Consider the following 26,811-nt stretch of genomic DNA (forward strand, 5'->3'; position numbering starts at 1 on the left):
TTACAAGTATGCCTCTGTAGGTTGAAAAAGATTGAAAAAATGTTTTACTGAGTATTTATGGGAGGGAAAGCCACCGAGGATTAAACGTATGACACCCCTTGTAAGTGGCTGTTGAGAAAGCGGCTTGGGTCTTATTGATGTTGCACAAAGGAAGAAATGTTTGAGAGTTAAACTGGTGAAGAAATATCTGGATGCAAGAATTGAAACTGTTTGGAAAAAAAACTATGTTGTATTTTTTAAACAAATGTGGTAAATGTCAATATGGGGGAGAATATTTTATGGATGAGAACGAAAAACTGGATGTGGAAAGATTTGCCAGATTTTACAAGGAACAGTTGAGTGCCTGGGAGAGTTTTTAAAGCATGTGCATTACATCCCGAAGGACGAGAGGACATTTTAAATCAACCATTGTTTTTAAACAAGAATATTGTGAATCAAGGAAAAGAGTTGTTTTTAAGAAATGGTGGGATGTGGGGATAGCGAGAGTAAGAGATGTTCTGTATGAGTTCAAAGAGGATTTTTACCAGTTCAATATGTTTTTGACACTATGGAAGAAGCTAAGGAGGACTATACCAAACAAGAAATCATAAATAAGTACTGCATGATTAAAAAAAACGCAATACCAAAAGACTGGATTGAAAAAATTGAAAATATGGAGCCAGGTGAACCGGAGAAAGATGTGAACGCTATTTTTAGAGAGAAAACTACATATTTTCAAGGAATGTACTGTCAAAATGTTTTATGGTGTTTTTAGAGATACGATTTTTAAGAAACCTAAAGCAAATGACTATTGGAAGCAGAAATATAAAGACTTGAAAGAAGAAAACATATGGAGTAACATAAAAGGAAGGATAGTTGAAACGAAACTGGGAAACCTGGAATTTTTAATCAGACACAAAGCTATTTTTACAGACGTGATTTTACACAAGATTGGAATGGAGCAGAGCTCCATCTGTAAGGTGTGCAACAAAGAGGATGAAGGCTTCCTGCACCTGTTTTTATATTGCAAAGAACTGGACTGTTTGAACTTTTGAAAGGAGAGCACTATGAAGACGAATCAGAATGGAATAAAATTGTAATGTTGGGTGAATATAAGGAGTGTAAAAATAGCAAAATCATTAATCTTCTTGTCATGCTAATGAAAGGAGCAATATGGGAGAGAAGGTGTGGTGGCAAAAGAGAGAAATCTGTCTTGGATATTGAAAGAATATTGAAGAAAAAGCTGAAAACTATCTGAAATATTTGTATTGTTACTACAAGAACTTGGGAAAACTCAATGACTTTTATCACATTTTTACTTATGATGTATATAAGATCTTTGAAGAATTTGACTGGAAGATGCCTGATGACGACAGTTGATTTTATGTATGTTTTAAAAGAGTCGGATGTCGGAACCTATGTATGTTAATTTTATGTTTAATTTTACAAAGGTGTACTTCCCCATGTAAAAGGGTTTCTTCAGGTGGTTTATTGTAGTTTGTATCGCTTTGTGTAAAAAATAATAAAAAAAAAAAAAAAAATTCACGCCTGATCTCGTCCTGATCTCAGAAGCTAAGCAGAGTTGGGCCTAGTTAGTACTTGAATGGGAGACTGCCTAGGAATACCAGGTGCTGTAAGTTTTGAGTTTTTCACTACTTATCTAATACACTGGCCCGTATTTCATTCATTACTTATCTAGTATAATGGCACTTAGTGTGCCTCACCTTAAAATAGGGGCTTTTGCAGCAGCTTTCGCTTACGGCCATACCACCCTGTTCACGCCTGATCTCGCCTGATCTCAGAAGCTACAGAGTTGGGCCTAGTTAGTACTTGGATGGGAGACTGCCTAGGAATACCAGGTGCTGTAAGTTTTTGAGTTTTTTCACTACTTATCTAATACACTGGCCCTTAGTGTGGCCAAAGTTTGACCAGCTCTTTTGCTTTCCTTACTGCTTATTTAATTCAATTGCCTTTAAAGTAGCTGTTCTTTAAACAGAGTTTGACTGTTTTTAACTACTTAACTAATGCTCTTATCTTTAATGTAGCTTATTTTGAAGTATTTTTTGTATTTCATTCATTACTTATCTAGTATAATGGCACTTAGTGTGCCTCACCTTAAAATAGGGGGCTTTTTGCAGCAGCTTTCGCTTACGGCCATACCACCCTGTTCACGCCTGATCTCGTCTGATCTCAGAAGCTAAGCAGAGTTGGGCCTAGTTAGTACTTGGATGGGAGACTGCCTAGGAATACCAGGTGCTGTAAGCTTTGAGTTTTTTCACTACTTATCTAATACACTGGCCCTTGGTGTGGCCAAAGTTTGACCAGCTCTTTGCTTTCCCTTACTGCTTATTTAATTCAATTGCCTTTAAAGTAGCTGCACTTTAAACAGAGTTTGACTGTTTTTAACTACTTAACTAATGCTCTTATCTTTAATGTAGCTCATTTTGAAGTATTTTTTTTTTGTATTTCATTCATTACTTATCTAGTATAATGGCACTTAGTGTGCCTCACCTTAAAATATGGGGCTTTTTGCAGCAGCTTTAGCTTACGGCCATACCACCCTGTTCACGCCTGATCTCGTCTGATCTCAGAAGCTAAGCAGAGTTGGGCCTAGTTAGTACTTGGATGGGAGACTGCCTAGGAATACCAGGTGCTGTAAGTTTTGAGTTTTTTCACTACTTATCTAATACACTGGCCCTTAGTGTGGCCAAAGTTTGACCAGCTCTTTGCTTTCCTTTACTGCTTATTTAATTCAATTGCCTTTAAAGTAGCTGTTCTTTAAACAGAGTTTGACTGTTTTTAACTACTTAACTAATGCTCTTATCTTTAATGTAGCTCATTTTGAAGTATTTTTTTTTGTATTTCATTCATTACTTATCTAGTATAATGGCACTTAGTGTGCCTCACCTTAAAATAGGGGCTTTTTGCAGCAGCTTTCGCTACGGCCATACCACCCTGTTCACGCCTGATCTCGCCTGATCTCAGAAGCTAAGCAGAGTTGGGCCTAGTTAGTACTTGGATGGGAGACTGCCTAGGAATACCAGGTGCTGTAAGTTTTTGAGTTTTTTCACTACTTATCTAATACACTGGCCTTAGTGTGGCCAAAGTTTGACCAGCTCTTTTGCTTTCCCTTACTGCTTATTTAATTCAATTGCCTTTAAAGTAGCTGTTCTTTAAACAGAGTTTGACTGTTTTTAACTACTTAACTAATGCTCTTATCTTTAATGTAGCTCATTTTGAAGTATTTTTTTTTGTATTTCATTCATTACTTATCTAGTATAATGGCACTTAGTGTGCCTCACCTTAAAATAGGGCTTTTTGCAGCAGCTTTCTTACGGCCATACCACCCTGTTCACGCCTGATCTCGCCTGATCTCAGAAGCTAAGCAGAGTTGGGCCTAGTTAGTACTTGGATGGGAGACTGCCTAGGAATACCAGGTGCTGTAAGTTTTTGAGTTTTTTCACTACTTATCTAATACACTGGCCCTTAGTGTGGCCAAAGTTTGACCAGCTCTTTGCTTTCCTTACTGCTTATTTAATTCAATTGCCTTTAAAGTAGCTGTTCTTTAAACAGAGTTTGACTGTTTTTAACTACTTAACTAATGCTCTTATCTTTAATGTAGCTCATTTTGAAGTATTTTTTTTGTATTTCATTCATTACTTATCTAGTATAATGGCACTTAGTGTGCCTCACCTTAAAATAGGGGCTTTTGCAGCAGCTTTCGCTTACGCCATACCACACCCTGTTCACGCCTGATCTCGCCTGATCTCAGAAGCTAAGCAGAGTTGGGCCTAGTTAGTACTTGGATGGGAGACTGCCTAGGAATACCAGGTGCTGTAAGTTTTTGAGTTTTTTCACTACTTATCTAATACACTGGCCCTTAGTGGGCCAAAGTTTGACCAGCTCTTTGCTTTCCTTACTGCTTATTTAATTCAATTGCCTTTAAAGTAGCTGTTCTTTAAACAGAGTTTGACTGTTTTTAACTACTTAACTAATGCTCTTATCTTTAATGTAGCTCATTTTGAAGTTTTTTTTGTATTTCATTCATTACTTATCTAGTATAATGGCACTTAGTGTGCCTCACCTTAAAATAGGGGCTTTTGCAGCAGCTTTCTGCCACGGCCATACCACCCTGTTCACGCCTGATCTCGCCTGATCTCAGAAGCTACAGAGTTGGGCCTAGTTAGTACTTGGATGGGAGACTGCCTAGGAATACCAGGTGCTGTAAGTTTTTGTTTTTTTCACTACTTATCTAATACACTGGCCCTTAGTGTGGCCAAAGTTTGACCAGCTCTTTGCTTTCCTTACTGCTTATTTAATTCAATTGCCTTTAAAGTAGCTGTTCTTTAAACAGAGTTTGACTGTTTTTAACTACTTAACTAATGCTCTTATCTTTAATGTAGCTCATTTTGAAGTATTTTTTTGTATTTCATTCATTACTTATCTAGTATAATGGCACTTAGTGTGCCTCACCTTAAAATAGGGGCTTTTGCAGCAGCTTTCGCTTACGGCCATACCACCCTGTTCACGCCTGATCTCGCCTGATCTCAGAAGCTAAGCAGAGTTGGGCCTAGTTAGTACTTGGATGGGAGACTGCCTAGGAATACCAGGTGCTGTAAGTTTTTGAGTTTTTTCACTACTTATCTAATACACTGGCCCTTTAGTGTGGCCAAAGTTTGACCAGCTCTTTGCTTTCCTTACTGCTTATTTAATTCAATTGCCTTTAAAGTAGCTGTTCTTTAAACAGAGTTTGACTGTTTTTAACTACTTAACTAATGCTCTTATCTTTAATGTAGCTCATTTTGAAGTATTTTTTGTTTGTATTTCATTCATTACTTATCTAGTATAATGGCACTTAGTGTGCCTCACCTTAAAATAGGGGCTTTTTGCAGCAGCTTTCGCTTACGGCCATACCACCCTGTTCACGCCTGATCTCGCCTGATCTCAGAAGCTACAGAGTTGGGCCTAGTTAGTACTTGGATGGGAGACTGCCTAGGAATACCAGGTGCTGTAAGTTTTTGAGTTTTTCACTACTTATCTAATACACTGGCCCTTAGTGTGTGGCCAAAGTTTGACCAGCTCTTTGCTTTCCTTACTGCTTATTTAATTCAATTGCCTTTAAAGTAGCTGTTCTTTAAACAGAGTTTGACTGTTTTTAACTACTTAACTAATGCTCTTATCTTTAATGTAGCTCATTTTGAAGTATTTTTTTTTTTGTATTTCATTCATTACTTATCTAGTATAATGGCACTTAGTGTGCCTCACCTTAAAATAGGGGCTTTTTGCAGCAGCTTTCGCCACGGCCATACCACCCTGTTCACGCCTGATCTCGCCTGATCTCAGAAGCTAAGCAGAGTTGGGCCTAGTTAGTACTTGGATGGGAGACTGCCTAGGAATACCAGGTGCTGTAAGTTTTGAGTTTTTTCACTACTTATCTAATACACTGGCCCTTAGTGTGGCCAAAGTTTGACCAGCTCTTTGCTTTCCTTACTGCTTATTTAATTCAATTGCCTTTAAAGTAGCTGTTCTTTTAAACAGAGTTTGACTGTTTTTAACTACTTAACTAATGCTCTTATCTTTAATGTAGCTCATTTTGAAGTATTTTTTTTATTTCATTCATTACTTATCTAGTATAATGGCACTTAGTGTGCCTCACCTTAAAATAGGGGCTTTTGCAGCAGCTTTCACTTACGGCCATACCACCCTGTTCACGCCTGATCTCGCCTGATCTCAGAAGCTACAGAGTTGGGCCTAGTTAGTACTTGGATGGGAGACTGCCTAGGAATACCAGGTGCTGTAAGTTTTTGAGTTTTTTCACTACTTATCTAATACACTGGCCCTTAGTGTGTGCCAAAGTTTGACCAGCTCTTTGCTTTCCCTTACTGCTTATTTAATTCAATTGCCTTTAAAGTAGCTGTTCTTTAAACAGAGTTTGACTGTTTTTAACTACTTAACTAATGCTCTTATCTTTAATGTAGCTCATTTTGAAGTATTTTTTTGTATTTCATTCATTACTTATCTAGTATAATGGCACTTAGTGTGCCTCACCTTAAAATAGGGGCTTTTGCAGCAGCTTTCTTACGGCCATACCACCCTGTTCACGCCTGATCTCGCCTGATCTCAGAAGCTAAGCAGAGTTGGGCCTAGTTAGTACTTGGATGGGAGACTGCCTAGGAATACCAGGTGCTGTAAGTTTTTGAGTTTTTTCACTACTTATCTAATACACTGGCCCTTAGTGTGGCCAAAGTTTGACCAGCTCTTTGCTTTCCTTACTGCTTATTTAATTCAATTGCCTTTAAAGTAGCTGTTCTTTAAACAGAGTTTGACTGTTTTTAACTACTTAACTAATGCTCTTATCTTTAATGTAGCTCATTTTGAAGTATTTTTTTTTGTATTTCATTCATTACTTATCTAGTATAATGGCACTTAGTGTGCCTCACCTTAAAATAGGGGCTTTTGCAGCAGCTTTCGCTTACGCCATACCACACCTGTTCACGCCTGATCTCGCCTGATCTCAGAAGCTAAGAGTTGGGCCTAGTTAGTACTTCTGGATGGGAGACTGCCTAGGAATACCAGGTGCTGTAAGTTTTGAGTTTTTTCACTACTTATCTAATACACTGGCCCTTAGTGTGGCCAAAGTTTGACCAGCTCTTTGCTTTCCTTACTGCTTATTTAATTCAATTGCCTTTAAAGTAGCTGTTCTTTAAACAGAGTTTGACTGTTTTTAACTACTTAACTAATGCTCTTATCTTTAATGTAGCTCATTTTGAAGTATTTTTTTTTTTATTTCATTCATTACTTATCTAGTATAATGGCACTTAGTGTGCCTCACCTTAAAATAGGGGCTTTTGCAGCAGCTTTCGCTACGGCCATACCACCCTGTTCACGCCTGATCTCGCCTGATCTCAGAAGCTAAGCAGAGTTGGGCCTAGTTAGTACTTGGATGGGAGACTGCCTAGGAATACCAGGTGCTGTAAGTTTTGAGTTTTTTCACTACTTATCTAATACACTGGCCCTTAGTGTGGCCAAAGTTTGACCAGCTCTTTGCTTTCCTTTACTGCTTATTTAATTCAATTGCCTTTAAAGTAGCTGTTCTTTAAACAGAGTTTGACTGTTTTTAACTACTTAACTAATGCTCTTATCTTTAATGTAGCTCATTTTGAAGTATTTTTTTGTATTTCATTCATTACTTATCTAGTATAATGGCACTTAGTGTGCCTCACCTTAAAATAGGGGCTTTTTGCAGCAGCTTTCACTTACGGCCATACCACCCTGTTCACGCCTGATCTCGCCTGATCTCAGAAGCTAAGCAGAGTTGGGCCTAGTTAGTACTTGGATGGGAGACTGCCTAGGAATACCAGGTGCTGTAAGTTTTTGAGTTTTTTCACTACTTATCTAATACACTGGCCCTTAGTGTGGCCAAAGTTTGACCAGCTCTTTGCTTTCCTTTACTGCTTATTTAATTCAATTGCCTTTAAAGTAGCTGTTCTTTAAACAGAGTTTGACTGTTTTTAACTACTTAACTAATGCTCTTATCTTTAATGTAGCTCATTTTGAAGTATTTTTTTTTGTATTTCATTCATTACTTATCTAGTATAATGGCACTTAGTGTGCCTCACCTTAAAATAGGGGCTTTTGCAGCAGCTTTTGCTTACGGCCATACCACCCTGTTCACGCCTGATCTCGCCTGATCTCAGAAGCTAAGCAGAGTTGGGCCTAGTTAGTACTTGGATGGGAGACTGCCTAGGAATACCAGGTGCTGTAAGTTTTTGAGTTTTTTCACTACTTATCTAATACACTGGCCCTTAGTGTGGCCAAAGTTTGACCAGCTCTTTGCTTTCCTTACTGCTTATTTAATTCAATTGCCTTTAAAGTAGCTGTTCTTTAAACAGAGTTTGACTGTTTTTAACTACTTAACTAATGCTCTTATCTTTAATGTAGCTCATTTTGAAGTATTTTTTTTGTATTTCATTCATTACTTATCTAGTATAATGGCACTTAGTGTGCCTCACCTTAAAATAGGGGCTTTTGCAGCAGCTTTCGCCACGGCCATACCACCCTGTGTTCACGCCTGATCTCGCCTGATCTCAGAAGCTAAGCAGAGTTGGGCCTAGTTAGTACTTGGATGGGAGACTGCCTAGGAATACCAGGTGCTGTAAGTTTTTGAGTTTTTTCACTACTTATCTAATACACTGGCTCTTAGTGTGGGCCAAAGTTTGACCAGCTCTTTGCTTTCCCTTACTGCTTATTTAATTCAATTGCCTTTAAAGTAGCTGTTCTTTAAACAGAGTTTGACTGTTTTTAACTACTTAACTAATGCTCTTATCTTTAATGTAGCTCATTTTGAAGTATTTTTTTGTATTTCATTCATTACTTATCTAGTATAATGGCACTTAGTGTGCCTCACCTTAAAATAGGGGCTTTTTGCAGCTTTCGCTTACGGCCATACCACCCTGTTCACGCCTGATCTCGCCTGATCTCAGAAGCTAAGCAGAGTTGGGCCTAGTTAGTACTTGGATGGGAGACTGCCTAGGAATACCAGGTGCTGTAAGTTTTGAGTTTTTTCACTACTTATCTAATACACTGGCCCTTAGTGTGGCCAAAGTTTGACCAGCTCTTTGCTTTCCTTACTGCTTATTTAATTCAATTGCCTTTAAAGTAGCTGTTCTTTAAACAGAGTTTGACTGTTTTTAACTACTTAACTAATGCTCTTATCTTTAATGTAGCTCATTTTGAAGTATTTTTTTTTATTTCATTCATTACTTATCTAGTATAATGGCACTTAGTGTGCCTCACCTTAAAATAGGGGCTTTTTGCAGCAGCTTTGCTTACGGCCATACCACCCTGTTCACGCCTGATCTCGCCTGATCTCAGAAGCTAAGCAGAGTTGGGCCTAGTTAGTACTTGGATGGGAGACTGCCTAGGAATACCAGGTGCTGTAAGTTTTGAGTTTTTTCACTACTTATCTAATACACTGGCCTTAGTGTGGCCAAAGTTTGACCAGCTCTTTGCTTTCCTTACTGCTTATTTAATTCAATTGCCTTTAAAGTAGCTGTTCTTTTTAAACAGAGTTTGACTGTTTTTAACTACTTAACTAATGCTCTTATCTTTAATGTAGCTCATTTTGAAGTTTTTTTTTGTATTTCATTCATTACTTATCTAGTATAATGGCACTTAGTGTGCCTCACCTTAAAATAGGGGCTTTTTGCAGCAGCTTTCGCTTACGGCCATACCACCCTGTTCACGCCTGATCTCGCCTGATCTCAGAAGCTACAGAGTTGGGCCTAGTTAGTACTTGGATGGGAGACTGCCTAGGAATACCAGGTGCTGTAAGTTTTGAGTTTTTTCACTACTTATCTAATACACTGGCTCTTAGTGTGGCCAAAGTTTGACCAGCTCTTTGCTTTCCTTTACTGCTTATTTAATTCAATTGCCTTTAAAGTAGCTGTTCTTTAAACAGAGTTTGACTGTTTTTAACTACTTAACTAATGCTCTTATCTTTAATGTAGCTCATTTTGAAGTATTTTTTTTTTTTTGTATTTCATTCATTACTTATCTAGTATAATGGCACTTAGTGTGCCTCACCTTAAAATAGGGGCTTTTTGCAGCAGCTTTCGCTTACGGCCATACCACCCTGTTCACGCCTGATCTCGCCTGATCTCAGAAGCTAGCAGAGTTGGGCCTAGTTAGTACTTGGATGGGAGACTGCCTAGGAATACCAGGTGCTGTAAGTTTTTGAGTTTTTTCACTACTTATCTAATACACTGGCCCTTAGTGTGGCCAAAGTTTGACCAGCTCTTTGCTTTCCTTACTGCTTATTTAATTCAATTGCCTTTAAAGTAGCTGTTCTTTAAACAGAGTTTGACTGTTTTTAACTACTTAACTAATGCTCTTATCTTTAATGTAGCTCATTTTGAAGTATTTTTTTTTGTATTTCATTCATTACTTATCTAGTATAATGGCACTTAGTGTGCCTCACCTTAAAATAGGGGCTTTTGCAGCAGCTTTCGCTTACGGCCATACCACCCTGTTCACACGCCTGATCTCGCCTGATCTCAGAAGCTAAGCAGAGTTGGGCCTAGTTAGTACTTGGATGGGAGACTGCCTAGGAATACCAGGTGCTGTAAGTTTTTGAGTTTTTTCTACTTATCTAATACACTGGCCTTAGTGTGGCCAAAGTTTGACCAGCTCTTTGCTTTCCTTACTGCTTATTTAATTCAATTGCCTTTAAAGTAGCTGTTCTTTAAACAGAGTTTGACTGTTTTTAACTACTTAACTAATGCTCTTATCTTTAATGTAGCTCATTTTGAAGTATTTTTTTGTATTTCATTCATTACTTATCTAGTATAATGGCACTTAGTGTGCCTCACCTTAAAATAGGGGCTTTTTGCAGCAGCTTTCGCTTACGGCCATACCACCCTGTTCACGCCTGATCTCGCTCGCTGATCTCAGAAGCTAAGCAGAGTTGGGCCTAGTTAGTACTTGGATGGGAGACTGCCTAGGAATACCAGGTGCTGTAAGTTTTGAGTTTTTTCACTACTTATCTAATACACTGGTTCTTTAGTGTGGCAAAGTTTGACCACTTTGCTTTCCTTTACTGCTTATTTAATTCAATTGCCTTTAAAGTAGCTGTTCTTTAAACAGAGTTTGACTGTTTTTAACTACTTAACTAATGCTCTTATCTTTAATGTAGCTCATTTTGAAGTATTTTTTTTTGTATTTCATTCATTACTTATCTAGTATAATGGCACTTAGTGTGCCTCACCTTAAAATAGGGGCTTTTGCAGCAGCTTTCGCTTACGGCCATACCACCCTGTTCACGCCTGATCTCGCCTGATCTCAGAAGCTAAGCAGAGTTGGGCCTAGTTAGTACTTGGATGGGAGACTGCCTAGGAATACCAGGTGCTGTAAGTTTTTGAGTTTTTTCACTACTTATCTAATACACTGGCCCTTAGTGTGGCCAAAGTTTGACCAGCTCTTTGCTTTCCTTTACTGCTTATTTAATTCAATTGCCTTTAAAGTAGCTGTTCTTTAAACAGAGTTTGACTGTTTTTAACTACTTAACTAATGCTCTTATCTTTAATGTAGCTCATTTTGAAGTATTTTTTTTTTTATTTCATTCATTACTTATCTAGTATAATGGCACTTAGTGTGCCTCACCTTAAAATAGGGGCTTTTGCAGCAGCTTTCGCTTACCATACCACCCTGTTCACGCCTGATCTCGCCTGATCTCAGAAGCTACAGAGTTGGGCCTAGTTAGTACTTGGATGGGAGACTGCCTAGGAATACCAGGTGCTGTAAGTTTTGAGTTTTTTCACTACTTATCTAATACACTGGCTCTTAGTGTGGCCAAAGTTTGACCAGCTCTTTGCTTTCCTTACTGCTTATTTAATTCAATTGCCTTTAAAGTAGCTGTTCTTTAAACAGAGTTTGACTGTTTTTAACTACTTAACTAATGCTCTTATCTTTAATGTAGCTCATTTTGAAGTATTTTTTTTGTATTTCATTCATTACTTATCTAGTATAATGGCACTTAGTGTGCCTCACCTTAAAATAGGGGCTTTTTGCAGCAGCTTTCGCCCATACCACCCTGTTCACGCCTGTTCACGCCTGATCTCAGAAGCTAAGCAGAGTTGGGCCTAGTTAGTACTTGGATGGGAGACTGCCTAGGAATACCAGGTGCTGTAAGTTTTTGAGTTTTTTCACTACTTATCTAATACACTGGCCCTTAGTGTGGCCAAAGTTTGACCAGCTCTTTGCTTTCCTTACTGCTTATTTAATTCAATTGCCTTTAAAGTAGCTGTTCTTTAAACAGAGTTTGACTGTTTTTAACTACTTAACTAATGCTCTTATCTTTAATGTAGCTCATTTTGAAGTATTTTTTTTTTTGTATTTCATTCATTACTTATCTAGTATAATGGCACTTAGTGTGCCTCACCTTAAAATAGGGGGCTTTTTGCAGCAGCTTTCGCTTACGGCCATACCACCCTGTTCACGCCTGATCTCGTCTGATCTCAGAAGCTAAGCAGAGTTGGGCCTAGTTAGTACTTGGATGGGAGACTGCCTAGGAATACCAGGTGCTGTAAGTTTTTGAGTTTTTTCACTACTTATCTAATACACTGGCCTTTAGTGTGGCCAAAGTTTGACCAGCTCTTTGCTTCCCTTACTGCTTATTTAATTCAATTGCCTTTAAAGTAGCTGTTCTTTAAACAGAGTTTGACTGTTTTTAACTACTTAACTAATGCTCTTATCTTTAATGTAGCTCATTTTGAAGTATTTTTTTTTTTTTCATTTCATTCATTACTTATCTAGTATAATGGCACTTAGTGTGCCTCACCTTAAAATAGGGGCTTTTTGCAGCAGCTTTCGCTTACGGCCATACCACCCTGTTCACGCCTGATCTCGCCTGATCTCAGAAGCTAAGCAGAGTTGGGCCTAGTTAGTACTTGGATGGGAGACTGCCTAGGAATACCAGGTGCTGTAAGTTTTGAGTTTTTTCACTACTTATCTAATACACTGGCCCTTAGTGTGGCCAAAGTTTGACCAGCTCTTTGCTTTCCTTACTGCTTATTTAATTCAATTGCCTTTAAAGTAGCTGTTCTTTAAACAGAGTTTGACTGTTTTTAACTACTTAACTAATGCTCTTATCTTTAATGTAGCTCATTTTGAAGTATTTTTTTTTGTATTTCATTCATTACTTATCTAGTATAATGGCACTTAGTGTGCCTCACCTTAAAAATAGGGGCTTTTTGCAGCTTTCGCTTACGGCCATACCACCCTGTTCACGCCTGATCTCGCCTGATCTCAGAAGCTAAGCAGAGTTGGGCCTAGTTAGTACTTGGATGGGAGACTGCCTAGGAATACCAGGTGCTGTAAGTTTTGAGTTTTTTCACTACTTATCTAATACACTGGCCCTTAGTGTGGCCAAAGTTTGACCAGCTCTTTGCTTTCCTTACTGCTTATTTAATTCAATTGCCTTTAAAGTAGCTGTTCTTTAAACAGGGTTTGACTGTTTTTAACTACTTAACTAATGCTCTTATCTTTAATGTAGCTCATTTTGAAGTATTTTTTTTGTATTTCATTCATTACTTATCTAGTATAATGGCACTTAGTGTGCCTCACCCTTAAAATAGGGGCTTTTTGCAGCAGCTTTCGCTTACGCCATACCACCCTGTTCACGCCTGATCTCGCCTGATCTCAGAAGCTAAGCAGAGTTGGGCCTAGTTAGTACTTGGATGGATGGGAGACTGCCTAGGAATACCAGGTGCTGTAAGTTTTTGAGTTTTTTCACTACTTATCTAATACACTGGCCTCTTAGTGTGGCCAAAGTTTGACCAGCTCTTTGCTTTCCCTTACTGCTTATTTAATTCAATTGCCTTTAAAGTAGCTGTTCTTTAAACAGAGTTTGACTGTTTTTAACTACTTAACTAATGCTCTTATCTTTAATGTAGCTCATTTTGAAGTATTTTTTTTTTGTATTTCATTCATTACTTATCTAGTATAATGGCACTTAGTGTGCCTCACCTTAAAATAGGGGGCTTTTTGCAGCAGCTTTTGCTTACGGCCATACCACCCTGTTCACGCCTGATCTCGCCTGATCTCAGAAGCTACAGAGTTGGGCCTAGTTAGTACTTGGATGGGAGACTGCCTAGGAATACCAGGTGCTGTAAGTTTTGAGTTTTTTCACTACTTATCTAATACACTGGCCCTTAGTGTGGCCAAAGTTTGACCAGCTCTTTGCTTTCCCTTACTGCTTATTTAATTCAATTGCCTTTAAAGTAGCTGTTCTTTAAACAGAGTTTGACTGTTTTTAACTACTTAACTAATGCTCTTATCTTTAATGTAGCTCATTTTGAAGTATTTTTTTTTGTATTTCATTCATTACTTATCTAGTATAATGGCACTTAGTGTGCCTCACCTTAAAATAGGGGCTTTTTGCAGCAGCTTTCGCTACGGCCATACCACCCTGTTCACGCCTGATCTCGCCTGATCTCAGAAGCTAAGCAGAGTTGGGCCTAGTTAGTACTTGGATGGGAGACTGCCTAGGAATACCAGGTGCTGTAAGTTTTGAGTTTTTTCACTACTTATCTAATACACTGGCCCTTAGTGTGGCCAAAGTTTGACCAGCTCTTTGCTTTCCCTTACTGCTTATTTAATTCAATTGCCTTTAAAGTAGCTGTTCTTTAAACAGAGTTTGACTGTTTTTAACTACTTAACTAATGCTCTTATCTTTAATGTAGCTCATTTTGAAGTATTTTTTTTTGTATTTCATTCATTACTTATCTAGTATAATGGCACTTAGTGTGCCTCACCTTAAAATAGGGGCTTTTTGCAGCAGCTTTCGCTTACGGCCATACCACCCTGTTCACGCCTGATCTCGCCTGATCTCAGAAGCTAAGCAGAGTTGGGCCTAGTTAGTACTTGGATGGGAGACTGCCTAGGAATACCAGGTGCTGTAAGTTTTGAGTTTTTTCACTACTTATCTAATACACTGGCCCTTAGTGTGGCCAAAGTTTGACCAGCTCTTTGCTTTCCTTACTGCTTATTTAATTCAATTGCCTTTAAAGTAGCTGTTCTTTAAACAGAGTTTGACTGTTTTTAACTACTTAACTAATGCTCTTATCTTTAATGTAGCTCATTTTGAAGTATTTTTTTGTATTTCATTCATTACTTATCTAGTATAATGGCACTTAGTGTGCCTCACCCTTAAAAATAGGGGCTTTTTGCAGCAGCTTTCACGGCCATACCACCCTGTTCACGCCTGATCTCGCCTGATCTCAGAAGCTAAGCAGAGTTGGGCCTAGTTAGTACTTGGATGGGAGACTGCCTAGGAATACCAGGTGCTGTAAGTTTTGAGTTTTTTCACTACTTATCTAATACACTGGCCCTTAGTGTGGCCAAAGTTTGACCAGCTCTTTGCTTTCCTTACTGCTTATTTAATTCAATTGCCTTTAAAGTAGCTGTTCTTTAAACAGAGTTTGACTGTTTTTAACTACTTAACTAATGCTCTTATCTTTAATGTAGCTCATTTTGAAGTATTTTTTTTTGTATTTCATTCATTACTTATCTAGTATAATGGCACTTAGTGTGCCTCACCTTAAAATAGGGGCTTTTTGCAGCAGCTTTTTCGCTTACGGCCATACCACCCTGTTCACGCCTGATCTCGCCTGATCTCAGAAGCTAAGCAGAGTTGGGCCTAGTTAGTACTTGGATGGGAGACTGCCTAGGAATACCAGGTGCTGTAAGTTTTTGAGTTTTTTCACTACTTATCTAATACACTGGCCCTTAGTGTGGCCAAAGTTTGACCAGCTCTTTGCTTTCCTTACTGCTTATTTAATTCAATTGCCTTTAAGTAGCTGTTCTTTAAACAGAGTTTGACTGTTTTTAACTACTTAACTAATGCTCTTATCTTTAATGTAGCTCATTTTGAAGTATTTTTTTTATTTCATTCATTACTTATCTAGTATAATGGCACTTAGTGTGCCTCACCTTAAAATAGGGGCTTTTTGCAGCAGCTTTCGCTTACGGCCATACCACCCTGTTCACGCCTGATCTCGCCTGATCTCAGAAGCTAAGCAGAGTTGGGCCTAGTTAGTACTTGGATGGGAGACTGCCTAGGAATACCAGGTGCTGTAAGTTTTTGAGTTTTTTCACTACTTATCTAATACACTGGCCCTTAGTGTGGCCAAAGTTTGACCAGCTCTTTGCTTTCCCTTACTGCTTATTTAATTCAATTGCCTTTAAAGTAGCTGTTCTTTAAACAGAGTTTGACTGTTTTTAACTACTTAACTAATGCTCTTATCTTTAATGTAGCTCATTTTGAAGTATTTTTTTTTTTGTATTTCATTCATTACTTATCTAGTATAATGGCACTTAGTGTGCCTCACCTTAAAATAGGGGCTTTTGCAGCAGCTTTCGCTACACGGCCATACCACCCTGTTCACGCCTGATCTCGCCTGATCTCAGAAGCTAAGCAGAGTTGGGCCTAGTTAGTACTTGGATGGGAGACTGCCTAGGAATACCAGGTGCTGTAAGTTTTGAGTTTTTTCACTACTTATCTAATACACTGGCCCTTAGTGTGGCAAAGTTTGACCAGCTCTTTGCTTTCCTTACTGCTTATTTAATTCAATTGCCTTTAAAGTAGCTGTTCTTTAAACAGAGTTTGACTGTTTTTAACTACTTAACTAATGCTCTTATCTTTAATGTAGCTCATTTTGAAGTATTTTTTTGTTTTGTATTTCATTCATTACTTATCTAGTATAATGGCACTTAGTGTGCCTCACCTTAAAAAATAGGGGCTTTTTGCAGCAGCTTTCGCTACGGCCATACCACCCTGTTCACGCCTGATCTCGCCTGATCTCAGAAGCTACAGAGTTGGGCCTAGTTAGTACTTGGATGGGAGACTGCCTAGGAATACCAGGTGCTGTAAGTTTTTGAGTTTTTTCACTACTTATCTAATACACTGGCCCTTAGTGTGGCCAAAGTTTGACCAGCTCTTTGCTTTCCTTACTGCTTATTTAATTCAATTGCCTTTAAAGTAGCTGTTCTTTAAACAGAGTTTGACTGTTTTTAACTACTTAACTAATGCTCTTATCTTTAATGTAGCTCATTTTGAAGTATTTTTTTTTTTGTATTTCATTCATTACTTATCTAGTATAATGGCACTTAGTGTGCCTCACCTTAAAATAGGGGCTTTTTGCAGCAGCTTTTGCTTACGGCCATACCACCCTGTTCACGCCTGATCTCTCGCCTGGATCTCAGAAGCTAAGCAGAGTTGGGCCTAGTTAGTACTTACTTGGATGGGAGACTGCCTAGGAATACCAGGTGCTGTAAGTTTTGAGTTTTTTCACTACTTATCTAATACACTGGCCCTTAGTGTGGCCAAAGTTTGACCAGCTCTTTGCTTTCCTTACTGCTTATTTAATTCAATTGCCTTTAAAGTAGCTGTTCTTTAAACAGAGTTTGACTGTTTTTAACTACTTAACTAATGCTCTTATCTTTAATGTAGCTCATTTTGAAGTATTTTTTTTTGTATTTCATTCATTACTTATCTAGTATAATGGCACTTAGTGTGCCTCACCTTAAAATAGGGGCTTTTTGCAGCAGCTTTCGCTTACGGCCATACCACCCTGTTCACGCCTGATCTCGCCTGATCTCAGAAGCTACAGAGTTGGGCCTAGTTAGTACTTGGATGGGAGACTGCCTAGGAATACCAGGTGCTGTAAGTTTTGAGTTTTTTCACTACTTATCTAATACACTGGCCCTTAGTGTGGCCAAAGTTTGACCAGCTCTTTGCTTTCCCTTACTGCTTATTTAATTCAATTGCCTTTAAAGTAGCTGTTCTTTAAACAGAGTTTGACTGTTTTTAACTACTTAACTAATGCTCTTATCTTTAATGTAGCTCATTTTGAAGTATTTTTTTTTGTATTTCATTCATTACTTATCTAGTATAATGGCACTTAGTGTGCCTCACCCTAAAATAGGGGCTTTTTGCAGCTTTTCGCTTACGGCCATACCACCCTGTTCACGCCTGATCTCGCCTGATCTCAGAAGCTAAGCAGAGTTGGGCCTAGTTAGTACTTGGATGGGAGACTGCCTAGGAATACCAGGTGCTGTAAGTTTTTGAGTTTTTTCACTACTTATCTAATACACTGGCCCTTAGTGTGGCCAAAGTTTGACCAGCTCTTTGCTTTCCTTTACTGCTTATTTAATTCAATTGCCTTTAAAGTAGCTGTTCTTTAAACAGAGTTTTGACTGTTTTAACTACTTAACTAATGCTCTTATCTTTAATGTAGCTCATTTTGAAGTATTTTTTTTTTTTTGTATTTCATTCATTACTTATCTAGTATAATGGCACTTAGTGTGCCTCACCTTAAAATAGGGGGCTTTTTGCAGCAGCTTTCGCTTACGGCCATACCACCCTGTTCACGCCTGATCTCGTCTGATCTCAGAAGCTAAGCAGAGTTGGGCCTAGTTAGTACTTGGATGGGAGACTGCCTAGGAATACCAGGTGCTGTAAGTTTTTGAGTTTTTTCACTACTTATCTAATACACTGGCCCTTAGTGTGGCCAAAGTTTGACCAGCTCTTTGCTTTCCTTACTGCTTATTTAATTCAATTGCCTTTAAAGTAGCTGTTCTTTAAACAGAGTTTGACTGTTTTTAACTACTTAACTAATGCTCTTATCTTTAATGTAGCTCTCATTTTGAAGTATTTTTTTTTTGTATTTCATTCATTACTTATCTAGTATAATGGCACTTAGTGTGCCTCACCTTAAAATAGGGGCTTTTGCAGCAGCTTTCGCTTACGGCCATACCACCCTGTTCACGCCTGATCTCGCCTGATCTCAGAAGCTAAGCAGAGTTGGGCCTAGTTAGTACTTGGATGGGACTGCCTAGGAATACCAGGTGCTGTAAGTTTTGAGTTTTTTCACTACTTATCTAATACACTGGCCCTTAGTGTGGCCAAAGTTTGACCAGCTCTTTGCTTTCCTTACTGCTTATTTAATTCAATTGCCTTTAAAGTAGCTGTTCTTTAAACAGAGTTTGACTGTTTTTAACTACTTAACTAATGCTCTTATCTTTAATGTAGCTCATTTTGAAGTATTTTTTTTTTTTGTATTTCATTCATTACTTATCTAGTATAATGGCACTTAGTGTGCCTCACCTTAAAATAGGGGCTTTTTGCAGCAGCTTTCGCACGGCCATACCACCCTGTTCACGCCTGATCTCGCCTGATCTCAGAAGCTACAGAGTTGGGCCTAGTTAGTACTTGGATGGGAGACTGCCTAGGAATACCAGGTGCTGTAAGTTTTGAGTTTTTTCACTACTTATCTAATACACTGGCCCTTTAGTGTGGCCAAAGTTTGACCAGCTCTTTGCTTTCCTTACTGCTTATTTAATTCAATTGCCTTTAAAGTAGCTGTTCTTTAAACAGAGTTTGACTGTTTTTAACTACTTAACTAATGCTCTTATCTTTAATGTAGCTCATTTTGAAGTATTTTTTTTTGTATTTCATTCATTACTTATCTAGTATAATGGCACTTAGTGTGCCTCACCTTTAAAATAGGGGCTTTTTGCAGCAGCTTTCGCTTACGGCCATACCACCCTGTTCACGCCTGATCTCGCCTGATCTCAGAAGCTACAGAGTTGGGCCTAGTTAGTACTTGGATGGGAGACTGCCTAGGAATACCAGGTGCTGTAAGTTTTGAGTTTTTTCACTACTTATCTAATACACTGGCCCTTAGTGTGGCCAAAGTTTGACCAGCTCTTTGCTTTCCTTACTGCTTATTTAATTCAATTGCCTTTAAAGTAGCTGTTCTTTAAACAGAGTTTGACTGTTTTTAACTACTTAACTAATGCTCTTATCTTTAATGTAGCTCATTTTGAAGTATTTTTTTTTTTGTATTTCATTCATTACTTATCTAGTATAATGGCACTTAGTGTGCCTCACCTTAAAATAGGGGCTTTTTGCAGCAGCTTTGCTTACGGCCATACCACCCTGTTCACGCCTGATCTCGCCTGATCTCAGAAGCTACAGAGTTGGGCCTAGTTAGTACTTGGATGGGAGACTGCCTAGGAATACCAGGTGCTGTAAGTTTTTGAGTTTTTTCACTACTTATCTAATACACTGGCCCTTAGTGTGGCCAAAGTTTGACCAGCTCTTTGCTTTCCTTACTGCTTATTTAATTCAATTGCCTTTAAAGTAGCTGTTCTTTAAACAGAGTTTGACTGTTTTTAACTACTTAACTAATGCTCTTATCTTTAATGTAGCTCATTTTGAAGTATTTTTTTTGTATTTCATTCATTACTTATCTAGTATAATGGCACTTAGTGTGCCTCACCTTAAAATAGGGGGCTTTTTGCAGCAGCTTTTGCTTACGGCCATACCACCCTGTTCACGCCTGATCTCGCCTGATCTCAGAAGCTAAGCAGAGTTGGGCCTAGTTAGTACTTGGATGGGAGACTGCCTAGGAATACCAGGTGCTGTAAGTTTTGAGTTTTTTCACTACTTATCTAATACACTGGCCCTTAGTGTGGCCAAAGTTTGACCAGCTCTTTGCTTTCCTTACTGCTTATTTAATTCAATTGCCTTTAAAGTAGCTGTTCTTTAAACAGAGTTTGACTGTTTTTAACTACTTAACTAATGCTCTTATCTTTAATGTAGCTCATTTTGAAGTATTTTTTTTTTTGTATTTCATTCATTACTTATCTAGTATAATGGCACTTAGTGTGCCTCACCTTAAAATAGGGGCTTTTTGCAGCAGCTTTCGCTTACGGCCATACCACCACCCTGTTCACGCCTGATCTCGCCTGATCTCAGAAGCTAAGCAGAGTTGGGCCTAGTTAGTACTTGGATGGGAGACTGCCTAGGAATACCAGGTGCTGTAAGTTTTTGAGTTTTTTCACTACTTATCTAATACACTGGCCTCTTAGTGTGGCCAAAGTTTGACCAGCTCTTTGCTTTCCTTACTGCTTATTTAATTCAATTGCCTTTAAAGTAGCTGTTCTTTAAACAGAGTTTGACTGTTTTTAACTACTTAACTAATGCTCTTATCTTTAATGTAGCTCATTTTGAAGTATTTTTTTTGTATTTCATTCATTACTTATCTAGTATAATGGCACTTAGTGTGCCTCACCTTAAAATAGGGGGCTTTTTGCAGCAGCTTTCGCTTACGGCCATACCACCCTGTTCACGCCTGATCTCGCCTGATCTCAGAAGCTAGCAGAGTTGGGCCTAGTTAGTACTTGGATGGGAGACTGCCTAGGAATACCAGGTGCTGTAAGTTTTGAGTTTTTTCACTACTTATCTAATACACTGGCCCTTAGTGTGGCCAAAGTTTGACCAGCTCTTTGCTTTCCCTTACTGCTTATTTAATTCAATTGCCTTTAAAGTAGCTGTTCTTTAAACAGAGTTTGACTGTTTTTAACTACTTAACTAATGCTCTTATCTTTAATGTAGCTCATTTTGAAGTATTTTTTTGTATTTCATTCATTACTTATCTAGTATAATGGCACTTAGTGTGCCTCACCTTAAAATAGGGAGCTTTTTGCAGCAGCTTTCGCTTACGGCCATACCACCCTGTTCACACCTGATCTCGTCTGATCTCAGAAGCTAAGCAGAGTTGGGCCTAGTTAGTACTTGGATGGGAGACTGCCTAGGAATACCAGGTGCTGTAAGTTTTTGAGTTTTTTCACTACTTATCTAATACACTGGCCCTTAGTCTGGCCAAAGTTTGACCAGCTCTTTGCTTTCTTTCCCTTACTGCTTATTTAATTCAATTGCCTTTAAAGTAGCTGTTCTTTAAACAGAGTTTGACTGTTTTAACTACTTAACTAATGCTCTTATCTTTAATGTAGCTCATTTTGAAGTATTTTTTTTTTTGTATTTCATTCATTACTTATCTAGTATAATGGCACTTAGTGTGCCTCACCTTAAAATAGGGGCTTTTTGCAGCAGCTTTCGCTTACGGCCATACCACCCTGTTCACGCCTGATCTCGCCTGATCTCTCAGAAGCTACAGAGTTGGGCCTAGTTAGTACTTGGATGGGAGACTGCCTAGGAATACCAGGTGCTGTAAGTTTTGAGTTTTTTCACTACTTATCTAATACACTGGCCCTTAGTGTGGCCAAAGTTTGACCAGCTCTTTGCTTTCCTTACTGCTTATTTAATTCAATTGCCTTTAAAGTAGCTGTTCTTTAAACAGAGTTTGACTGTTTTTAACTACTTAACTAATGCTCTTATCTTTAATGTAGCTCATTTTGAAGTATTTTTTTTGTATTTCATTCATTACTTATCTAGTATAATGGCACTTAGTGTGCCTCACACCTTAAAATAGGGGCTTTTGCAGCAGCTTTCGCTTACGGCCATACCACCCTGTTCACGCCTGATCTCGCCTGATCTCAGAAGCTACAGAGTTGGGCCTAGTTAGTACTTGGATGGGAGACTGCCTAGGAATACCAGGTGCTGTAAGTTTTTGAGTTTTTTCACTACTTATCTAATACACTGGCCCTTAGTGTGGCCAAAGTTTGACCAGCTCTTTGCTTTCCTTTACTGCTTATTTAATTCAATTGCCTTTAAAGTAGCTGTTCTTTAAACAGAGTTTGACTGTTTTTAACTACTTAACTAATGCTCTTATCTTTAATGTAGCTCATTTTGAAGTATTTTTTTGTATTTCATTCATTACTTATCTAGTATAATGGCACTTAGTGTGCCTCACCTTAAAATAGGGGCTTTTTGCAGCAGCTTTCGCTTACGGCCATACCACCCTGTTCACGCCTGATCTCGCCTGATCTCAGAAGCTAAGCAGAGTTGGGCCTAGTTAGTACTTGGATGGGAGACTGCCTAGGAATACCAGGTGCTGTAAGTTTTGAGTTTTTTCACTACTTATCTAATACACTGGCCCTTAGTGTGGCCAAAGTTTGACCAGCTCTTTGCTTTCCTTTACTGCTTATTTAATTCAATTGCCTTTAAAGTAGCTGTTCTTTAAACAGAGTTTGACTGTTTTTAACTACTTAACTAATGCTCTTATCTTTAATGTAGCTCATTTTGAAGTATTTTTTTTTATATTTCATTCATTACTTATCTAGTATAATGGCACTTAGTGTGCCTCACCTTAAAATAGGGGCTTTTGCAGCAGCTTTCGCTTACGGCCATACCACCCTGTTCACGCCTGATCTCGCCTGATCTCAGAAGCTAAGCAGAGTTGGGCCTAGTTAGTACTTGGATGGGAGACTGCCTAGGAATACCAGGTGCTGTAAGTTTTTGAGTTTTTTCACTACTTATCTAATACACTGGCCCTTAGTGTGGCCAAAGTTTGACCAGCTCTTTGCTTTCCTTACTGCTTATTTAATTCAATTGCCTTTAAAGTAGCTGTTCTTTAAACAGAGTTTGACTGTTTTTAACTACTTAACTAATGCTCTTATCTTTAATGTAGCTCATTTTGAAGTATTTTTTTTTGTATTTCATTCATTACTTATCTAGTATAATGGCACTTAGTGTGCCTCACCTTAAAATAGGGGCTTTTGCAGCAGCTTTCGCTTACGGCCATACCACCCTGTTCACGCCTGATCTCGCCTGATCTCAGAAGCTAAGCAGAGTTGGGCCTAGTAGTACTTGGATGGGAGACTGCCTAGGAATACCAGGTGCTGTAAGTTTTTGAGTTTTTTCACTACTTATCTAATACACTGGCCCTTAGTGTGTGGCCAAAGTTTGACCAGCTCTTTGCTTTCCTTACTGCTTATTTAATTCAATTGCCTTTAAAGTAGCTGTTCTTTAAACAGAGTTTGACTGTTTTTAACTACTTAACTAATGCTCTTATCTTTAATGTAGCTCATTTTGAAGTAGTTTTTTTTTGTATTTCATTCATTACTTATCTAGTATAATGGCACTTAGTGTGCCTCACCTTAAAATAGGGGCTTTTTGCAGCAGCTTTCGCTTACGGCCATACCACCCTGTTCACGCCTGATCTCGCCTGATCTCAGAAGCTAAGCAGAGTTGGGCCTAGTTAGTACTTGGATGGGAGACTGCCTAGGAATACCAGGTGCTGTAAGTTTTTGAGTTTTTTCACTACTTATCTAATACACTGGCCCTTAGTGTGGCCAAAGTTTGACCAGCTCTTTGCTTTCCTTTACTGCTTATTTAATTCAATTGCCTTTAAAGTAGCTGTTCTTTAAACAGAGTTTGACTGTTTTTAACTACTTAACTAATGCTCTTATCTTTAATGTAGCTCATTTTGAAGTATTTTTTTTTGTATTTCATTCATTACTTATCTAGTATAATGGCACTTAGTGTGCCTCACCTTAAAATAGGGGCTTTTTGCAGCAGCTTTCGCTTACGGCCATACCACCCTGTTCACGCCTGATCTCGCCTGATCTCAGAAGCTAAGCAGAGTTGGGCCTAGTTAGTACTTGGATGGGAGACTGCCTAGGAATACCAGGTGCTGTAAGTTTTGAGTTTTTTCACTACTTATCTAATACACTGGCCCTTAGTGTGGCCAAAGTTTGACCAGCTCTTTGCTTTCCTTACTGCTTATTTAATTCAATTGCCTTTAAAGTAGCTGTTCTTTAAACAGAGTTTGACTGTTTTTAACTACTTAACTAATGCTCTTATCTTTAATGTAGCTCATTTTGAAGTATTTTTTTTTGTATTTCATTCATTACTTATCTAGTATAATGGCACTTAGTGTGCCTCACCTTAAAATAGGGGCTTTTTGCAGCAGCTTTCGCTTACGGCCATACCACCCTGTTCACGCCTGATCTCGCCTGATCTCAGAAGCTACAGAGAGTTGGGCCTAGTTAGTACTTGGATGGGAGACTGCCTAGGAATACCAGGTGCTGTAAGTTTTTGAGTTTTTTCACTACTTATCTAATACACTGGCCCTTAGTGTGGCCAAAGTTTGACCAGCTCTTTGCTTTCCTTACTGCTTATTTAATTCAATTGCCTTTAAAGTAGCTGTTCTTTAAACAGAGTTTGACTGTTTTTAACTACTTAACTAATGCTCTTATCTTTAATGTAGCTCATTTTGAAGTATTTTTTTTTGTATTTCATTCATTACTTATCTAGTATAATGGCACTTAGTGTGCTCTCACCTTAAAATAGGGGGGCTTTTGCAGCAGCTTTCGCTTACGGCCATACCACCCTGTTCACGCCTGATCTCGCCTGATCTCAGAAGCTAAGCAGAGTTGGGCCTAGTTAGTACTTGGATGGGAGACTGCCTAGGAATACCAGGTGCTGTAAGTTTTGAGTTTTTTCACTACTTATCTAATACACTGGCCCTTAGTGTGGCCAAAGTTTGACCAGCTCTTTGCTTTCCTTACTGCTTATTTAATTCAATTGCCTTTAAAGTAGCTGTTCTTTAAACAGAGAGTTTGACTGTTTTTAACTACTTAACTAATGCTCTTATCTTTAATGTAGCTCATTTTTGAAGTATTTTTTTTTTGTATTTCATTCATTACTTATCTAGTATAATGGCACTTAGTGTGCCTCACCTTAAAATAGGGGCTTTTTGCAGCAGCTTTCGCTTACGGCCATACCACCCTGTTCACGCCTGATCTCGTCTGATCTCAGAAGCTAAGCAGAGTTGGGCCTAGTTAGTACTTGGATGGGAGACTGCCTAGGAATACCAGGTGCTGTAAGTTTTGAGTTTTTTCACTACTTATCTAATACACTGGCTCTTAGTGTGGCCAAAGTTTGACCAGCTCTCTTTTTGCTTTCCTTACTGCTTATTTAATTCAATTGCCTTTAAAGTAGCTGTTCTTTAAACAGAGTTTGACTGTTTTTAACTACTTAACTAATGCTCTTATCTTTAATGTAGCTCATTTTGAAGTATTTTTTTTTTTTTGTATTTCATTCATTACTTATCTAGTATAATGGCACTTAGTGTGCCTCACCTTAAAATAGGGGCTTTTGCAGCAGCTTTCGCTTACGGCCATACCACCCTGTTCACGCCTGATCTCGCCTGATCTCAGAAGCTAAGCAGAGTTGGGCCTAGTTAGTACTTGGATGGGAGACTGCCTAGGAATACCAGGTGCTGTAAGTTTTTGAGTTTTTTCACTACTTATCTAATACACTGGCCCTTAGTGTGGCCAAAGTTTGACCAGCTCTTTGCTTTCCTTACTGCTTATTTAATTCAATTGCCTTTAAAGTAGCTGTTCTTTAAAACAGAGTTTGACTGTTTTTAACTACTTAACTAATGCTCTTATCTTTAATGTAGCTCATTTTGAAGTATTTTTTTTTGTATTTCATTCATTACTTATCTAGTATAATGGCACTTAGTGTGCCTCACCTTAAAATAGGGGCTTTTGCAGCAGCTTTCGCTTACGGCCATACCACCCTGTGTTCACGCCTGATCTCGCCTGATCTCAGAAGCTACAGAGTTGGGCCTAGTTAGTACTTGGATGGGAGACTGCCTAGGAATACCAGGTGCTGTAAGTTTTTGAGTTTTTTCACTACTTATCTAATACACTGGCCCTTAGTGTGGCCAAAGTTTGACCAGCTCTTTGCTTTCCCTTACTGCTTATTTAATTCAATTGCCTTTAAAGTAGCTGTTCTTTAAACAGAGTTTGACTGTTTTTAACTACTTAACTAATGCTCTTATCTTTAATGTAGCTCATTTTGAAGTATTTTTTTGTATTTCATTCATTACTTATCTAGTATAATGGCACTTAGTGTGCCTCACCTTAAAATAGGGGCTTTTGCAGCAGCTTTTTCGCTACGGCCATACCACCCTGTTCACGCCTCTGATCTCGCCTGATCTCAGAAGCTAAGCAGAGTTGGGCCTAGTTAGTACTTGGATGGGAGACTGCCTAGGAATACCAGGTGCTGTAAGTTTTTGAGTTTTTTCACTACTTATCTAATACACTGGCCCTTAGTGTGGCCAAAGTTTGACCAGCTCTTTGCTTTTCCTTACTGCTTATTTAATTCAATTGCCTTTAAAGTAGCTGTTCTTTAAACAGAGTTTGACTGTTTTTAACTACTTAACTAATGCTCTTATCTTTAATGTAGCTCATTTTGAAGTATTTTTTTTTTTTTTTGTATTTCATTCATTACTTATCTAGTATAATGGCACTTAGTGTGCCTCACCTTAAAATAGGGGGGCTTTTTGCAGCTTTCGCTTACGGCCATACCACCCTGTTCACGCCTGATCTCGCCTGATCTCAGAAGCTAAGCAGAGTTGGGCCTAGTTAGTACTTGGATGGGAGACTGCCTAGGAATACCAGGTGCTGTAAGTTTTGAGTTTTTTCACTACTTATCTAATACACTGGCCCTTAGTGGGCCAAAGTTTGACCAGCTCTTTGCTTTCCTTACTGCTTATTTAATTCAATTGCCTTTAA

General features: G+C 38.5%; 6 non-coding genes and 55 pseudogenes across 6 annotated transcripts; all 61 read left to right on the plus strand.

The window, feature by feature from the left end:
• The first annotated feature begins 1,733 nt into the window (after positions 1-1,733).
• On the plus strand, positions 1,734-1,850 carry LOC122337541 (annotated as a pseudogene).
• A 275-nt stretch (positions 1,851-2,125) lies between these two features.
• LOC122337490 lies at positions 2,126-2,244 on the plus strand. Its single transcript, XR_006249547.1, has one exon. It is a non-coding gene; the product is annotated as a 5S ribosomal RNA (ribosomal RNA).
• Positions 2,245-2,522: 278 nt separating this feature from the next.
• On the plus strand, positions 2,523-2,641 carry LOC122337608. The gene has a single exon (XR_006249555.1). It is a non-coding gene; the product is annotated as a 5S ribosomal RNA (ribosomal RNA).
• Positions 2,642-2,916: 275 nt separating this feature from the next.
• Positions 2,917-3,035, plus strand: LOC122337527 (annotated as a pseudogene).
• Positions 3,036-3,309: 274 nt separating this feature from the next.
• Positions 3,310-3,428, plus strand: LOC122337637 (annotated as a pseudogene).
• Positions 3,429-3,702: 274 nt separating this feature from the next.
• Positions 3,703-3,822, plus strand: LOC122337578 (annotated as a pseudogene).
• Positions 3,823-4,482: 660 nt separating this feature from the next.
• On the plus strand, positions 4,483-4,601 carry LOC122337588 (annotated as a pseudogene).
• Positions 4,602-4,879: 278 nt separating this feature from the next.
• Positions 4,880-4,996, plus strand: LOC122337543 (annotated as a pseudogene).
• Positions 4,997-5,274: 278 nt separating this feature from the next.
• Positions 5,275-5,393, plus strand: LOC122337567 (annotated as a pseudogene).
• Positions 5,394-5,665: 272 nt separating this feature from the next.
• LOC122337533 lies at positions 5,666-5,782 on the plus strand (annotated as a pseudogene).
• A 273-nt stretch (positions 5,783-6,055) lies between these two features.
• On the plus strand, positions 6,056-6,174 carry LOC122337492 (annotated as a pseudogene).
• A 666-nt stretch (positions 6,175-6,840) lies between these two features.
• LOC122337528 lies at positions 6,841-6,959 on the plus strand (annotated as a pseudogene).
• A 274-nt stretch (positions 6,960-7,233) lies between these two features.
• Positions 7,234-7,352, plus strand: LOC122337565 (annotated as a pseudogene).
• A 276-nt stretch (positions 7,353-7,628) lies between these two features.
• Positions 7,629-7,747, plus strand: LOC122337595 (annotated as a pseudogene).
• Positions 7,748-8,020: 273 nt separating this feature from the next.
• On the plus strand, positions 8,021-8,141 carry LOC122337583 (annotated as a pseudogene).
• Positions 8,142-8,414: 273 nt separating this feature from the next.
• Positions 8,415-8,533, plus strand: LOC122337597 (annotated as a pseudogene).
• Positions 8,534-8,805: 272 nt separating this feature from the next.
• Positions 8,806-8,924, plus strand: LOC122337598 (annotated as a pseudogene).
• A 274-nt stretch (positions 8,925-9,198) lies between these two features.
• On the plus strand, positions 9,199-9,315 carry LOC122337544 (annotated as a pseudogene).
• Positions 9,316-9,595: 280 nt separating this feature from the next.
• Positions 9,596-9,713, plus strand: LOC122337537 (annotated as a pseudogene).
• A 275-nt stretch (positions 9,714-9,988) lies between these two features.
• LOC122337500 lies at positions 9,989-10,109 on the plus strand (annotated as a pseudogene).
• A 271-nt stretch (positions 10,110-10,380) lies between these two features.
• LOC122337503 lies at positions 10,381-10,502 on the plus strand (annotated as a pseudogene).
• Positions 10,503-10,774: 272 nt separating this feature from the next.
• LOC122337599 lies at positions 10,775-10,893 on the plus strand (annotated as a pseudogene).
• Positions 10,894-11,551: 658 nt separating this feature from the next.
• On the plus strand, positions 11,552-11,670 carry LOC122337572 (annotated as a pseudogene).
• Positions 11,671-11,949: 279 nt separating this feature from the next.
• On the plus strand, positions 11,950-12,068 carry LOC122337620. Its single transcript, XR_006249556.1, has one exon. It is a non-coding gene; the product is annotated as a 5S ribosomal RNA (ribosomal RNA).
• Positions 12,069-12,347: 279 nt separating this feature from the next.
• On the plus strand, positions 12,348-12,466 carry LOC122337600 (annotated as a pseudogene).
• Positions 12,467-12,739: 273 nt separating this feature from the next.
• Positions 12,740-12,858, plus strand: LOC122337601 (annotated as a pseudogene).
• Positions 12,859-13,133: 275 nt separating this feature from the next.
• LOC122337587 lies at positions 13,134-13,255 on the plus strand (annotated as a pseudogene).
• Positions 13,256-13,535: 280 nt separating this feature from the next.
• On the plus strand, positions 13,536-13,652 carry LOC122337545 (annotated as a pseudogene).
• Positions 13,653-13,927: 275 nt separating this feature from the next.
• Positions 13,928-14,046, plus strand: LOC122337529 (annotated as a pseudogene).
• A 276-nt stretch (positions 14,047-14,322) lies between these two features.
• LOC122337602 lies at positions 14,323-14,441 on the plus strand (annotated as a pseudogene).
• Positions 14,442-14,712: 271 nt separating this feature from the next.
• LOC122337513 lies at positions 14,713-14,831 on the plus strand (annotated as a pseudogene).
• Positions 14,832-15,108: 277 nt separating this feature from the next.
• Positions 15,109-15,227, plus strand: LOC122337603 (annotated as a pseudogene).
• A 272-nt stretch (positions 15,228-15,499) lies between these two features.
• On the plus strand, positions 15,500-15,618 carry LOC122337604 (annotated as a pseudogene).
• A 279-nt stretch (positions 15,619-15,897) lies between these two features.
• Positions 15,898-16,016, plus strand: LOC122337539 (annotated as a pseudogene).
• A 278-nt stretch (positions 16,017-16,294) lies between these two features.
• On the plus strand, positions 16,295-16,411 carry LOC122337591 (annotated as a pseudogene).
• A 278-nt stretch (positions 16,412-16,689) lies between these two features.
• Positions 16,690-16,815, plus strand: LOC122337582 (annotated as a pseudogene).
• Positions 16,816-17,090: 275 nt separating this feature from the next.
• On the plus strand, positions 17,091-17,207 carry LOC122337546 (annotated as a pseudogene).
• Positions 17,208-17,481: 274 nt separating this feature from the next.
• LOC122337605 lies at positions 17,482-17,600 on the plus strand (annotated as a pseudogene).
• Positions 17,601-17,882: 282 nt separating this feature from the next.
• LOC122337632 lies at positions 17,883-18,001 on the plus strand. The gene has a single exon (XR_006249557.1). It is a non-coding gene; the product is annotated as a 5S ribosomal RNA (ribosomal RNA).
• Positions 18,002-18,279: 278 nt separating this feature from the next.
• On the plus strand, positions 18,280-18,396 carry LOC122337521 (annotated as a pseudogene).
• Positions 18,397-18,672: 276 nt separating this feature from the next.
• Positions 18,673-18,789, plus strand: LOC122337585 (annotated as a pseudogene).
• Positions 18,790-19,066: 277 nt separating this feature from the next.
• Positions 19,067-19,183, plus strand: LOC122337547 (annotated as a pseudogene).
• A 276-nt stretch (positions 19,184-19,459) lies between these two features.
• LOC122337548 lies at positions 19,460-19,576 on the plus strand (annotated as a pseudogene).
• Positions 19,577-19,852: 276 nt separating this feature from the next.
• LOC122337607 lies at positions 19,853-19,971 on the plus strand (annotated as a pseudogene).
• Positions 19,972-20,248: 277 nt separating this feature from the next.
• LOC122337525 lies at positions 20,249-20,370 on the plus strand (annotated as a pseudogene).
• A 277-nt stretch (positions 20,371-20,647) lies between these two features.
• On the plus strand, positions 20,648-20,765 carry LOC122337538 (annotated as a pseudogene).
• Positions 20,766-21,040: 275 nt separating this feature from the next.
• On the plus strand, positions 21,041-21,159 carry LOC122337596. Its single transcript, XR_006249554.1, has one exon. It is a non-coding gene; the product is annotated as a 5S ribosomal RNA (ribosomal RNA).
• Positions 21,160-21,441: 282 nt separating this feature from the next.
• On the plus strand, positions 21,442-21,560 carry LOC122337586 (annotated as a pseudogene).
• Positions 21,561-21,835: 275 nt separating this feature from the next.
• On the plus strand, positions 21,836-21,952 carry LOC122337549 (annotated as a pseudogene).
• A 275-nt stretch (positions 21,953-22,227) lies between these two features.
• LOC122337609 lies at positions 22,228-22,346 on the plus strand (annotated as a pseudogene).
• Positions 22,347-22,621: 275 nt separating this feature from the next.
• On the plus strand, positions 22,622-22,740 carry LOC122337610 (annotated as a pseudogene).
• Positions 22,741-23,015: 275 nt separating this feature from the next.
• LOC122337505 lies at positions 23,016-23,133 on the plus strand (annotated as a pseudogene).
• A 279-nt stretch (positions 23,134-23,412) lies between these two features.
• On the plus strand, positions 23,413-23,531 carry LOC122337611 (annotated as a pseudogene).
• Positions 23,532-23,808: 277 nt separating this feature from the next.
• LOC122337613 lies at positions 23,809-23,927 on the plus strand (annotated as a pseudogene).
• A 275-nt stretch (positions 23,928-24,202) lies between these two features.
• Positions 24,203-24,321, plus strand: LOC122337564 (annotated as a pseudogene).
• Positions 24,322-24,599: 278 nt separating this feature from the next.
• Positions 24,600-24,718, plus strand: LOC122337614 (annotated as a pseudogene).
• Positions 24,719-24,997: 279 nt separating this feature from the next.
• Positions 24,998-25,116, plus strand: LOC122337497. The gene has a single exon (XR_006249548.1). It is a non-coding gene; the product is annotated as a 5S ribosomal RNA (ribosomal RNA).
• Positions 25,117-25,398: 282 nt separating this feature from the next.
• LOC122337615 lies at positions 25,399-25,517 on the plus strand (annotated as a pseudogene).
• A 276-nt stretch (positions 25,518-25,793) lies between these two features.
• On the plus strand, positions 25,794-25,912 carry LOC122337576 (annotated as a pseudogene).
• A 275-nt stretch (positions 25,913-26,187) lies between these two features.
• Positions 26,188-26,308, plus strand: LOC122337575 (annotated as a pseudogene).
• Positions 26,309-26,590: 282 nt separating this feature from the next.
• On the plus strand, positions 26,591-26,709 carry LOC122337616 (annotated as a pseudogene).
• Positions 26,710-26,811: the final 102 nt, after the last annotated feature.

Source organism: Puntigrus tetrazona, unplaced genomic scaffold, assembly GCF_018831695.1.
Source record: "Puntigrus tetrazona isolate hp1 unplaced genomic scaffold, ASM1883169v1 S000000974, whole genome shotgun sequence".
NCBI lineage: Eukaryota > Metazoa > Chordata > Actinopteri > Cypriniformes > Cyprinidae > Puntigrus > Puntigrus tetrazona.